At 40.5% G+C, this 13648-nt stretch overlaps 1 long non-coding RNA gene across 1 annotated transcript in view; it reads left to right on the top strand.

Moving 5' to 3' along the window:
* Nucleotides 1–10700, top strand: part of LOC122559067 (uncharacterized) — a 29297-nt gene extending 18597 nt beyond the window's left edge. The window contains exon 3 of the long non-coding RNA XR_015759416.1: nucleotides 8328–10700. This is a non-coding gene — a long non-coding RNA (uncharacterized LOC122559067). The remainder of the gene's footprint in view (nucleotides 1–8327) is intronic.
* The last annotated feature ends 2948 nt before the right edge of the window (nucleotides 10701–13648 follow it).

Raw genomic sequence — 13648 nt, 5'->3', positions numbered from 1 at the left:
CCAATGTCATCATTGTATACTTTATTGCTGGAACAGCACAGCAGGTCAGGCAGCATCCAGGGTACAGGAGATTCGACGTTTCGGGCACAGGCACTTCTTCAGGAAGGAGGCCCTTCTTCAGACTTTAATTTGGTTAAAATTTGCTCACTGTGCTTCAACATTCCTGAAGAAGGGCCTGTGCCCGAAACGTCGAATCTCCTGTACCCTGGATGCTGCCTGACCTGCTGTGCTGTTCCAGCAATAAAGTTTCAACTTTGATCTCCAGCATCTGCAGACCTCACTTTCTCCTCCATCATTGTATACAACCTGCACAATTCGGGGTTGGTTAATTCAGTTGGCTGGACAACTGGATTGTGATGCAGAGTGACACTAACGCAGGTTCTATTCATGTACTTGCTGAGAGTAAAATAAAAGGTTTCACTTCTGACCCTCTTTCACCCAATCTGAGGTATGGTGATCCTCAGGTTAAACCACCACCAGTCACCTCTCCCTCTAATGAGAGAGCAGCCCTGCGGTTTGCAATGGCTATGTCAACATTTTTGTTCTGCTGAAATGTTCAGAACACATTTATTACAATATAAAGTTGGTATATGCATTTACTTATAATGTTTTTGAATTTTTTTTCTCACATCAAAATCTTTAACAAGCTGCCTCAGTCTATCCTATCCAGCATCAATATGGAGTGGCTATTGACCAACTACTGCATTCCTGATGCATCATTCATTCTAATGCAACAAAGTATAGCACTGAAGTGGAGAACTGTAATTGGGTTAGAGAAATGAGGTGGTGATGCAGTGAAATATTAGATTAGATTACATTACATTACAGTGTGGAAACAGGCCCTTCGGCCCAACAAGTCCACACCGACCCGCCGAAGCGCAACCCACCCATACCCCTACATTTACCCCTTACCTAACACTACGGACAATTTAGCATGGCCAATTCACCTGACCTGCACATCTTTGGACTGTGGGAGGAAACCGGAGCACCCGGAGGAAACCCACGCAGACACGGGGAGAACGTGCAAACTCCACACAGTGGGTCGCCTGAGGTGGGAATTAAACCCGGGTCTCAGGCGCTGTGAGGCAGCAGTGCTAACCACTGTGCCACCGTGCCGCCCACAAATATGTTCCTTGCCAATTCCATGCCTGAAACTTTCACTCTCCTGCTCCTCGGATGCTGCCTGACCTGCTGTGCTTTTCCACCACCACCTTTTTCGACTCTGGTAAAAGACTGTTAAGGGATTACCTGCACAGCACTGGAACCAGTAGTTGGTGTTGTTGACTGACCACCTGCACTTCAGTCCATGGAGTTGGCAATGAACATATTGCACTGCATCACCACAGCATATCTCTAACCCAATTATAGTTCTCCACTCAGTGCTATACTTTGTTGCATTAGAATGAATGCAACAAAGTTAATCATACTAATGCTGCTGCCAGGACATTTTGTGTACAGGGCAAATTTCTGCAGTGCACATTGCTACTACTGACTGGTGGTGGGGAATGTGGACACTTATGAATGTGATTCTGGATTAGTGGTGCTGGAAGAGCACAGCAGTTCAGGCAGCATCCGACTCGGATGCTCAGATGCTGCCTGAACTGCTGTGCTCTTCCAGCACTACTAATCCAGCATCTGCAGTCATTGTTTTTACCTACTTATGAATGTGATGCCAATCAAGCGGAATGTTTTGTTCTGGTTGGTGTCAAGCTTCTTGACGGTGGTTGGAGCTGCACTTATCCATGCAACTGGAACATGCCCCATCACACTCCTGACTTATGCCATATAGAAAATGGAGAGGTTTTGGGGAGTTTGAAGGTGAGGTACTCGCTGCAGTATTCCTGGTTCTGACTGTTCTTATAGCCACTGTTTTTGTGTAGTGAGTTGATGTTGAGAGTAAGAGGGGGCAAGTTTCTTGTTTCTTGCTAGTTCTGCTGCTACAGAACTTATAGACTTTGTGTAATTCTTAAACAGAACTGCATTTTATTTCTGGAAGTCTTTCTGTTTTGTGAGGAGAACTTTCTGTCTGAGGATTTTGTCTCTCAGAGGCCTTCTCAGGGAATTCTGTTTTAAAGTATTATGTAAAGAATCTCGAGGGAGCTGCTATTATAAAACTGGCACATCATGTTTCCATAGTAGATGCTCAGTTTGTCAAGCCAGGAGAACAGTCCTACTTATTTTCTTTTAATCAAAGGAATTAACTTTTAACTGTCACATCCATCAATTTGGATGGTTCTGGATATCAGTTTGAGTGAGCCTCCAGTTTCTTGCCTATAGGGGATCCGTTGTCAGTGCATTTCTCTTTACATTTGAAAACATGCACTGAATTATCAAAAGGTCTCTTCAGATTTCTTCATGTGATACATTCAGTCAAGCCCCAGTACTAGCTCAAGCCACAAGGATATAATGACTTCAAGAAGCCATTTTGTAGGTTTATTTTTGTCCATTTTTAAAGGTTACATTAGGTTTCTTTATATACTTTAATTACAAAAATAAGAAAATTACTGGAATGTGGACAGCTCATCTCCTGAAAAGAAAAGTCAGCAAGCTGACAAGCCTGGAAGGTGCCAATGACAGCTGTAATACACTATGGGTAGGCAATGGGTAGTGAGAATTCCACCCCTCCGTGGCGACATTGGACCTTCACAGTGGGTGCTGCCAGGGAAACAGGTAGACCCACAAAGGATAGATTCTGAAATGAGGTAAGTCAGGGGGCTTGGGCAGGAAGTTGTGTTTTAAAGTATAGGTAAGTAGAAAGAAAGAGGGCTACTATCTTCTTAGAGTTTCCCTTAAAAAGATTGGACTCCCTCCTTCCTGCTATTTTAAACACTAAAAAAGAATGCCCATTCCTACCTGTCCATGCCAACTAGTTTAGAGTTTGGGCATCATAATATTTATTTACAATTGGCGGGCAGGCTGCTGATTCCATGCCAAGCCAGCGTTTGTGTTATAGTGGGAATATTGTAGACTAGCCACCCAACTTATCATATGTCCCATTCCCACTGAAGACACAACTGACGAGGACATGAAATATGCAGCCCATAGTCATATTATTTACAGAATATATTGAGGCAGCTTTCCTTAACATAGCTGGAACAAAGTATGAACATGCACTATTTGTGTTATTTGGTCTCATGCTTTGGCCACCTTGCTAACTGCATGAACGGGGTTCTGATCATGGCTTCAGATTGCCTGGTCAATTTTCATTGTAGATTTAAGTTGAATAAAAATGTAATTTTTGGAATCTAATCCTCAAAAATGTGAAATATGTTGAAATTTTTCAACTGTTTTATCCGAAAACAAAACATCATCTTAAAGCAGACTTTACGAAAAGCTAAAGAGATTAGAATATCACTAATAATTAGAATCATTCTTGCTAGTCGGTGAAAGAGGAACAAGATAAATCTCATCAGTGTCATACTCAGAGTGTGATCGAGTAAACAAATTGTTAACGGAAGTAAAATCGTGAGACAGTGAACATCTTGAATTATTGCTCACTTGCACTTTCAGATGTTGCAATAATTGACAAGTGCAGTGTAAGTTATTTGAAATTTCCAAATAGAATGAGATCGTGGTGTTTCACTTTCAAAGTCACTGTGCTAAGATACCTATTCAGACCACCAATTAGAGATAATATGAAAAAATACATGCAAGAAATCTAAAACCAAAATAAAAATTCTTGCATATGCTAGTCAACTGGTATCTGAAAAGGAAGAATGAATTGATATTTCAGATAAAACTCTTGTTCAGAGCACAAAAAAAAAATTTCTTTACTCTGTCTTGCATTATAGTCGCTCCTTTATCAACCAATGCTCAATAAATTATACTTAGCATCACATTGATATTAGAAATACATTTTCATGGTTGTACATAAAGAATAGATACCTAATCTGTAGACATCCCATATCCTGATTGCAGTCTATGTCTTGATCCTTGGCTTTCTGTCACACCAGCCTCAAATTGTGACACATGTGTAGTCACTGATTACTTCTTACTTGTGGTGCAGGGTAAGATAATTACAGAGCTCTGGTGTGACAGATGTCTGGCAGAAGGAGCTATGAGAAGTGACTGTTGTGAGTAATAGAAATGCCATTCTAGTCTACGTTATTCGATCTACCTGTCTGGAGTGGATGGCTCTTCGGTAATTGGACCAGGTCACCCAACTGTTTTCTGCATTTGTCCACAAGTAAGTCTTTTCTAATCTTTACCTATTTCTCAGTCCTTGTGGTTGTAAAATATATTGGTGCTGTGAAAGTTGTGCTGTGCAGTGTAGGTTGGTCCAATTTTTATTGCTCCACATTTTGTGTTTACTAATGATGAAACTATTTTGAATTTGACAATGGCTGGTACTAAATTAAAAGAATCATCAAAATATTCTGAAAATAAATACGCTTAATAAGTGCAAAAAGATTCAGTTTCTCAAGCAGATCTTTCTTTGATAACAGTTTTGCTTTGTAACTTATTGGTACCTAGTAGAATTGAGTCGGTTGATGATATTCATTTGGAAATGTAACTTCTTCAGGCTTCAGTTATCGAGTGTAGGAAATGATCAGAGCATCTTGTTACATAACAGAGTAAAATGTCACTAGCTCTGTTCAAACAAGTCCCAACCATTAGAAGATCCACACTATATCACATTGTTATTTTCTACCTTTCACAGCACTCATCATTTGATCAATTTATAAATGATTGGAGCCAGTTCTGTGCTTTTGGCTGATCATTTTTTGGAAACATTGCTGAGGCTGATTGAATTAATTTCATACAAGACTGTTATAATTGACAAACAGAGAGAAAATTACACCTTCCCAGCCTGAGCTTGTTTCAAGAACATAACAAAAAGATAAGAGACACAATAGAAAAATCCACGTTACTAGTACTTTACAAGGCTAGTACTTCATGAAGGTAAATATATTTAGCAACAAAACTTAGATGAAAAAATGCACATTTTCATTCAAAAATGGCTGTGCAGATAGTGATAATAACATCTTGGCTGAGAAAACAAAATAGGTAGGTAACAAGTGGTAAGAAACATATTGCTCTTCCAAATTAAAAGGGCATTCCTTCCTGAACTTGAAAAAGTACTGAATAGAAAATATTGTATGACAGTTGCTATGTATTAGAGTCTATGAAAGATTCTGATTTACATAATTTTTATTGTGTTCAAGATGTTCATTCACTTCCCAGTGTGAGATTAAGCATACAGTCTAGAAAAACTATGGTCCATGGTTTTATGTTGAATTATCTGATCCTGAGGTGACAACCAGGGCAGAGAGGGGCAAAGGGCAGTCATGGTTTCAATACTTAATTGCTCAAAATATATATTTGTGGTTATTAAGTAAGGACAGAATCAAAACGGTTGTGATACTCTTGCAAAATCTCTAAATCCTTGCCCCTTATTTGCTCATATTAAGCAGAAAGCAGATGAAAAACAGAAAAATAATCCAGTGAATTAGTGCAGAAGACTCCCTTTTCCAGTTTCTCAGCATGATTTGATTTGGGCAGCCTGCATTCCCAATGGAAACAGTACTGTTAATTAGGATATTCAAATAGGGTCAACTGACATTGTCAGCAGCCCTCCTCATTTCCCTATCCTCAAACCTGCCACTGCTTCCTCAAGCATGGACAGTATTTATTGCGAGACAGTAAATCACAAGGCTATTATCTTTAACTGCTGTCAGAGAAGGTGGCAGTAGATCTGGCACTCCACTCTTTTTTTTCTTCAGCCTTTTGAGAGTTTTAAATATTTCTGAAACTTCATTCTAGATGAAAAATATGTTTGAAAAATATTTTTTCAAGTTTTGACTTCAAATTTGGAACCTAACTTTCTAAATGAATGCTGTTACAAAAGTAATCATATTAGCTACAAGCAAACACAAAGAACAGCAAAGTGGTTATGAGGTTACTAGTATAAATGTAATTTTTTTTCTGTGTTACATCCAGTCATTGAATACCAAGTGAAGCTAGTTAGATTCTCTCTCGTCGGTCAATTCCTGGGATTCATGTAACACAAATCTTATATGTCATTCACCAGCCAAAGTTTGGAAGTGGTGCTGTTGAGGGTGGAAATCAGTATTGGGCAGGCACTAACATACAGTTACCAATTGGCATTCTGGTTTAATGTCATTGTTTCTGCAGCTGCCAGTTTTCCTCAGGATTTGGAAGGGCATACTCCAGCATTTCACCCAATTTGGGAATGTGGTCAGTTAATCCTATTAATAAACTCATTGTCAGTTCGTTAAAGGCCAGTTTAATGCTTTGGAATAGGCAGTGACTGAGTGGTAGTCTAGGAGAAAGTGAGGACTGCAGATGCTGGAGACCAGAGTTGAAAAATGTGGTGCTAGAAAAACACAGCAGGCCAGACAGCATCCGAGGAGCAGGAGAATTGACGTTTCGGGCATAAGCCCTTCTTCAGGAATCTGGTAGTCTCCCTACCTCTATACCAGAAGGCTGCATTCAAGTTGTACCTGTTCCAGAGATACATATTAACATCTAGGAACAGGCTAATTAGAAAATATATATTTTGGAGAGATACTTAGGTTGCACTCTGGCTCAGTGGCAGACCAGATTCATGGAGGTGGCATCCAGTTATGATATTAGGTTATCTCATAGAAGGCATTACAGCTGAGGGAGCACTCAGTCACTAATATACATGTGATATTGGGCACAGGTTAGCCTCTGCATGCTCAGATAGTGCAGGAAGCCTTTATCTTCATGAACCTTCAGGCTGTTCAGTCTGTGTGGCCATTGGACAGCAAATAACCAGAAGCCTATCATCACGGTTGGGTCTTCCATTCACTTTGCCAGAGTGAAGAAGGTTAGAGATAATGGGGTGGCATATAGTGATTGGGAGACAGAACTTGGTACTTGGGAGTTGGGAATACATCTGGATTCAGGGATTGGAGCCAAGGGCACTGCATTGGCGGTCAAAATGGTTCTGGGAGATTATGATAGAGGGAGATGCAGGATTGGAGCAGGAGTGATTGGGTTCTTTAGAGTTACAAACCCTACTCTGTTGAACAGCCTGTTAAAATTAGGTAGAGATGTAACTTGAACTAAGCAGTTGGTGTTGACTCATTTATGCAGCAACTGATATTCATTTACATTATCTGCATGTTACCTCAGGTCAATCCATACTGCCAAATTTGCACTACAGCTGAAATTCAATTTCTATCCCAGTGACCTTTTTAGCCAATCCTGACAGTCATAGTCATAGAGTCATAGAGATGTACAGCACGGAAACAGACCCTTCGGTCCAACTTGTCCATGTCGACGAGATATCCCAACCCAATCTAAGTCCCACCTGCCAGCACCCGGCCCATATCCCTCCAAACCCTTCCTAAACATGTACCCATCCAGATGCCTTTTAAATGTTGCATTTGTACTAGCCTCCACCACTTCCTCTGGCAGCTCATTCCATACATGTACCACCCTCTACGTGAAAAAAGTTGCCTCTTAGGTCTCATTTATATCTTTCCCCGTCACCCTAAACCTATGCCCTCTGGTTCTGGACTCCCCCACCCCAGGGAAAAGACTTTGCCTATTTCCCCTAACCATGCCCCTCATGATTTTGTAAACCTCTGTAAGGTCACCCCTCAGCCTCTGATGCTTCAGGGAAAACAGCCCCAGCCTGTTCAGCCTCTCCCGATAGCTCAGATCCTCCTACTCTGGCAACATGGTTTAAATGAGAAATACTTTAATAGATTACTTCAAATTAATTAGTTTTTCCATTATATCAAAGAAAGGAGCTTTCTAACATTAAAATAAAAATAAAATTGCATCATAATTCAACATCATATTGACCTTCAATCACAGCAACTAGTAAAATATGTTTTATCTTTCACATTGTAATACATAGTAGGAAGTTGTCATGTTCAAAATCCATAAGTCAATAAGTTGAGTATTAAGTAAAGTTATTCACAATGAAAACTTTACATGAAAATGATCATTTGTTTTATTGACGACTGCTTCCTAGTTACAGAATTCTCAAACAGATTTATTCACACTGGAGGCAATGGAAAAATATGTCACGAGAAGCTTAATTAAAGGAAAACATATGGTTCATTGTGCATATCAGTAATTCCAGAAAGAAAACAAGTATGAAAGCTATCGTCTGCGAAACATGTTTCTAATTGATTTGTTATAATGCTTAATGCTTTCTGACATTCTTGATCCACCATCATTCCTACTTAATCGTAACAAGCCACATTGAAAATATTGTAATCATAAGGAGTCACTCGGAATCCTATTGGTCCTGAGGGAAATAGGAACAAGCCACTGTGGAAGCAGCTACATTTTGTCATGTATAAACCATCTTTTTGTATTTATAGAGTCATGGAAAAGTACAGCACGGAAACGACTCTTCGATCCAACCTGTCCAAGCCAACAAGTATCTTAACCTAAGCTAGTCCCATTTGCCAGCACTCGGCCCCTATCCCTCTAAACCTTTCCTATTCATATACCCATCCAGGTGCCTTTTAAATGTTACAATTGTACTAGCCTCCACCACTTCCTCTGACAGCTCATTCCATACATGTACCACCCTCTGCATGAAAAGGTTCCTCATTAGATCCCTTTTAAATTCTTTCCTATCTCACCCTAAACCTATACCTTCATGTTCTGGAGTCCCCTACCCCATTGTGGGATTTCAACTGAATAAGACTTCAAAACAGACTGTGGAATTAGGTCCTGTGGAATTAGCAAGATACCTGACTGTAAAAGAGGAAATATTGTTGTTTGACTGTGTAGGTCTTGAACAATACTAAAAGGAGAAACTTGCAAATGGAACAACAAAGTGCCCATTACACCATAAATGTTCCTGGAAAGAGAACAAGATGCTACTGTTAATTTAAAACACATTCTGTCTACTCCACAATCAAGCCATATTGTGTATGAATTTCAATGTCAAATCGACACTAGGTACACAGGCTTATGTCCCAACTGATCGATGGATCACTCAATAGCAGGATCTTTCAGTTGTTTGGAATAGGCAAAGTACAGATAGTACTGAACCAGCCCATGCATGCAAAAAAAAGTCTACTGTTGGATGTAATTTTCACAAATTTGGCAACACTTGCTGAACAATCTTTACTATGCTAATATCTGCATTAACCACTTGGCAAGGAGTCACTGATAAAACTACACATTGATATCAACAAGTTTCATCACACCATCAGACTCACCATGGACTACTCTCTACTATCTGTCTCATTCTTGGACACATGCATCTCCATCAAGGATGGACACCTCAGTACCACACTCTACCACAAACCCACAGACAATCTCACAATGCTACACTTCTCCAGCTTCCATCCAAAACATATTAAAACAGCCACCCCCTATGGACAAGCCCTACGCGTACACCAGATCTGTTCAGATGAGGAGGAACGTGATGGACACCTGGAAGTACTCAGGGATGCCCTCATAAGAATGGGGTACAATGCTCATTACATCGACCGCCAGTTCCGATGTGCCACAGCAAGGAACCGTAATGACCTCCTCAGGAGACAGACATGTACTGCAACCGACAGGGTACCCTTGTTGTCCAGTACTTCCCAGGAGCCAAAAAACAATACCATGTTCTTCGCAACCTGTAACACATTATCAATGAGGATGAGCACCTCACCAAGACCTTCCCCACACTTCCACTGCTCATCTTTAAACAATCACCAAACCTCCAGCAGATTATTGTTTGTAGCAAACTGCCCGGCTTTCAGGACAACTTCATAGAACCCTGTCACTGTAGGCGCTGCAAGACGTGTCAGAGTGTGGACATGGATACCACCATTACACATGGGGACACCTCCCACCATGTATGTGACAGGTACTCATGCGACTCAGCCAACGTTGTCTATCTCATACGCAAGGATGCCTTGAGGCATGGTACATTGGGGAAACCGAGCAGAGGCTACGGCAACAGATGAATGGACACCGCACAACAATCAACAGACAGGAGTGTTCCCTCCCAGTTGGGAACACTTCAGTGGTCCAGGACATTCAACCTCGGACCTTTCGGTGACCATCCTCCAAGGTGGACTTTGGGACAGGCAGCAGCGAAAGGAGGCCGAGCAGAGGTTGATAGCTAAGTTCGGTACCCATAGGGAAGGCCTCAACTGGGACCTTGGTTTCATGCCACACTAAAGGTGACCACCATTGCACTATACGCACACACACAGGCACTCCTATGTACACACACACACAGACAGGCACTCCTATACAGACATTCATACACACTCCGACAGAGACACATTCACACATGCACCCTCTCACAGACGTAGACCCCTTTACACTCACACACACACTGGATATACACTCTCTCACACAGACACTCACAACCCCCCACCCAGACACACACACACACACACACAAACCCACATGCACACATACACATATACGTTAGTGGGGTGAATTTGTACTTGCAGAGTTACATTGTACTTTGCTCAAAAACTGCATGAGTCCATGTAAGACTCTGTTAACTCATTTTTTAGATTAGAATCAGTCTAAACATTACGGCACAGACAACAACACACAGGGGACGAACACCTTCAACACATTATCTGGACTGACACTAATTGTTAAAGTTAACCTGAGAATGTAACTTTTAAAACAAGTTTTGTGATTTACATATGAAAGAAGTGAAACTAACATGGTCATTCTAATAAATGAGAGACTGAATAAACAATCAAGGTATTTTTCAATGTATAATTTCAGTTACATCACACTGTAAACTTGCTATAAATTCTGTGTCTCACAACCACCAGATGAAGGAGCGTCGCTCCGAAAGCTCATGCTTCCAGTTAAACCTGTTGGACCTTAACCTGGTGTTGTGTGATTTTTAACTTTAACCAGTTAAAGTTCAATTCATCTTGTACCATGGTTCCTTTACACTTGTTAGAATTAATGTGCATTCTTGCTCAGGGTAATGTTCTCCACAAACCAAACTATTTCTTTTTCAATTACCCAAGAGTTTAAAGAATCTGCCATTCACTGCTGCTTTCTCAATGGCAATGTCTCAGCTGATAAGAGTTGACTTATCAAACAATCAATGTCTTTTCCTCATCTGGTACAAATTGTGATCACTTGACTGTGTCGATGGCTTGTTGAAAGTTTTACTGCGCGCAGTAACTCTGGTCTCAAAAACTAGGACTGTCACTAACTTAAAGAGAAATTAAGAGTTCATATCTCTGTAAAATGAACTGTGATCTCAAATTGTTAGAAAAATGGAAACAAGAAGGAATGAAATGATCTCAGCAGTACAGTCCAGTGCAGGAAAACTGTGAGAAGAAGAAGAAAGTCACGATGCCACTGAAAAACCTAAAAAACGGGATTCATAAGCAGGGTTCAGACAGATCGAGAAAATTGTACCTTTTGGTGGAAATTGTATCTGTGCAACACAGATGAAGTGAAGTTGCTGTCAGATGGAACTTGGTGATTAAATCCTTGAAATAAAGGTGAATAGGGCTGATGAATGTGTGACTGAAGAGTTAATGCAAGGGGGAGGGTTTTAGATTCCTGGATCACTGGAATTGTTTCTGGGAAGACAGAACCTATATAAGTGGAATAGTCTGTACCTGAACTAGAATGTGACAAACATCTTTGTGGGTGTATTTGCTAGTGCTGTTGGAAGGAGTTTAAACTAGTTCAGCTGGGGGAGGGGGCAAACAGTGTCAGTTCAATAGGCGAATAGCATATGTTAGTAAAGGTAGTGGGAGTTCAGTCATGTTGAGTTTCAAGGAACTAAGGCAAGGCTGGATGGCCTCTACTTTAACACTATAATTATTTATTTAAGGTAGATGTTTTAGGGCATGGATTGATTCATAAAATTGCAGTGTTGTTGCCATAACAGAGACATGGTTGAGGGAGGGGCTGGTCTGGCATTTCAATATTTCAGGATATAGGATCTCAAGGCAGGACAGGGTTGGGATAAAAAAAGGAGCTGGTGTTGTCTTATTAATTAAGGAGTCTGATACTGCAGTAAGGACGGACAATATTTGACAGGGTCATCAAATCAGTCTTTGTGGTAGAACCTATGAATAAAAAGGGAGCAGTCACATAACTGGGAGTATCTTATAGACCCACAAACAATCAGCATGCAATAGAAGAACAGATATGTAGACAATTCACAGCGTGTAAAAAATAATAATCAGATAATTATATTCAGAGATTTCAACTTGCCCAACATTAATGGGATAATCATAATGTAAAGGATTTAGAAAGGACGGATTTCTTGAAATGCATTCAAGAGAGCTTTTTATATCAACATGTAGAAGGTCCATCAAGGGATGGTGAAATGATGGACCTAAGTGTGGGGAACAAAGCTGGACAGTTGTTTGAGGTAACAGTGGGTGAAAATTTTAATAATTGCGACCACAACACCTAATGATTTAAGTTTATTATGCAAAAAGAAAAAGATGGTCTCCAAAGAAGGAATTTGGTTTGAGGGAAGGCAGATCTGATTAAAATAAGGTCGGAACTGACTAAAAATAGACTGGAAGTACCTATTTGTGGATATACCTACAACCAAACATTGGAGAGCATTCAAAAACAAGTTAAGCAGAATATGAGGCCTGTGTGTTTAGTTTAATGCGAAATGTTGGAGCAACCAGTCCTGAGAACCCCGGATGTCTTGAAATATTCAGGACTGGATCAGAAAGGAAAGAAAGGTTTTAACAAGTACAAAGGGAGCAAACCAATAGAGGTCCTAGTGAAGTATAGAAAGTACGGGGTGAAAATATTTAAGCAATTAGGAGAGTGAAGATGGGCATGAGAAAACACTAGTGTTTAAGATTACAGATCATTCTATAAGTACATCAAGGGAAGAGGGTAACCATTGTACAAGTAGGGTCCATTAGGGATCAGGGGATCAATCTGTGGTGTGGAGCTGAGGACACCAAAAAGGTGTTGAAAGAGTAGTTCACATCTGTCTTCACTTGGGAGAAGGTGGGCGTAGGTACAGAATTCAGTAAGAGGGACTGTGATGTTCTTAAACAGATTGGTAGGAGTGAGGAGGTATTTGAGGTTTTGGTAGTCCTAATTTTGACAAATCCCAGGTCCAGATGAATTGTATCCCAGGCAGCAGTGGAAGATAAGGGTAAATTGCAAGGGGCTCTGACCAAAATGTTTAATTCCTGTCTGGCCACAGGAGACGTGCTAGAGGATTGAAGGACAGCTAATGTGGTTCCTCTTTTCAATAAACTGGGAATTACAGACCAGTGAGTCTCATATCAGTGGTAGGGAAACTATTGGAGAATATTCTGAAGGAAAGAATTAATTTTCATTTGCAAAGGTAAGATTTCAGCAGGGATAGTCAGCATGACTTTGTCAGAGGGAGGTCACACCAACAAATTTGATTGGATTTGTTTTGAGGAGCTAAGTGTATATATGAGGGTCATGCAGCTGATGTCATTTACATGGATTTCAGCAACGTTTTTGATAAGGTCCCACATGAGAGATTGATAAAGAAGATAAAAGGTCATGGGGTCCAAGTAATTCAGTAAAATTGATCCAAAATTGGCTTAGTGGCAAGAGAAAACAGTGGAAGTAGAAGGCTGTTCGTGTGACTGGAGGCTAATGTTCAGGGCGTACCACAGGGATCAATGCTGGGTCCCTTATAGTGCATGGCAGATATATAGTATAGAAAAAATTGGGGGTG

This window comes from Chiloscyllium plagiosum, unplaced genomic scaffold (genome assembly GCF_037043375.1).
Source record: "Chiloscyllium plagiosum isolate Xiang-an unplaced genomic scaffold, Cpla_swu_hap1 HiC_scaffold_14, whole genome shotgun sequence".
In the NCBI taxonomy this organism is placed as follows: domain Eukaryota; kingdom Metazoa; phylum Chordata; class Chondrichthyes; order Orectolobiformes; family Hemiscylliidae; genus Chiloscyllium; species Chiloscyllium plagiosum.
The sequence above is the reverse complement of the archived record's forward strand: the minus strand, read 5'-3'. Positions and strand labels throughout refer to the sequence as shown.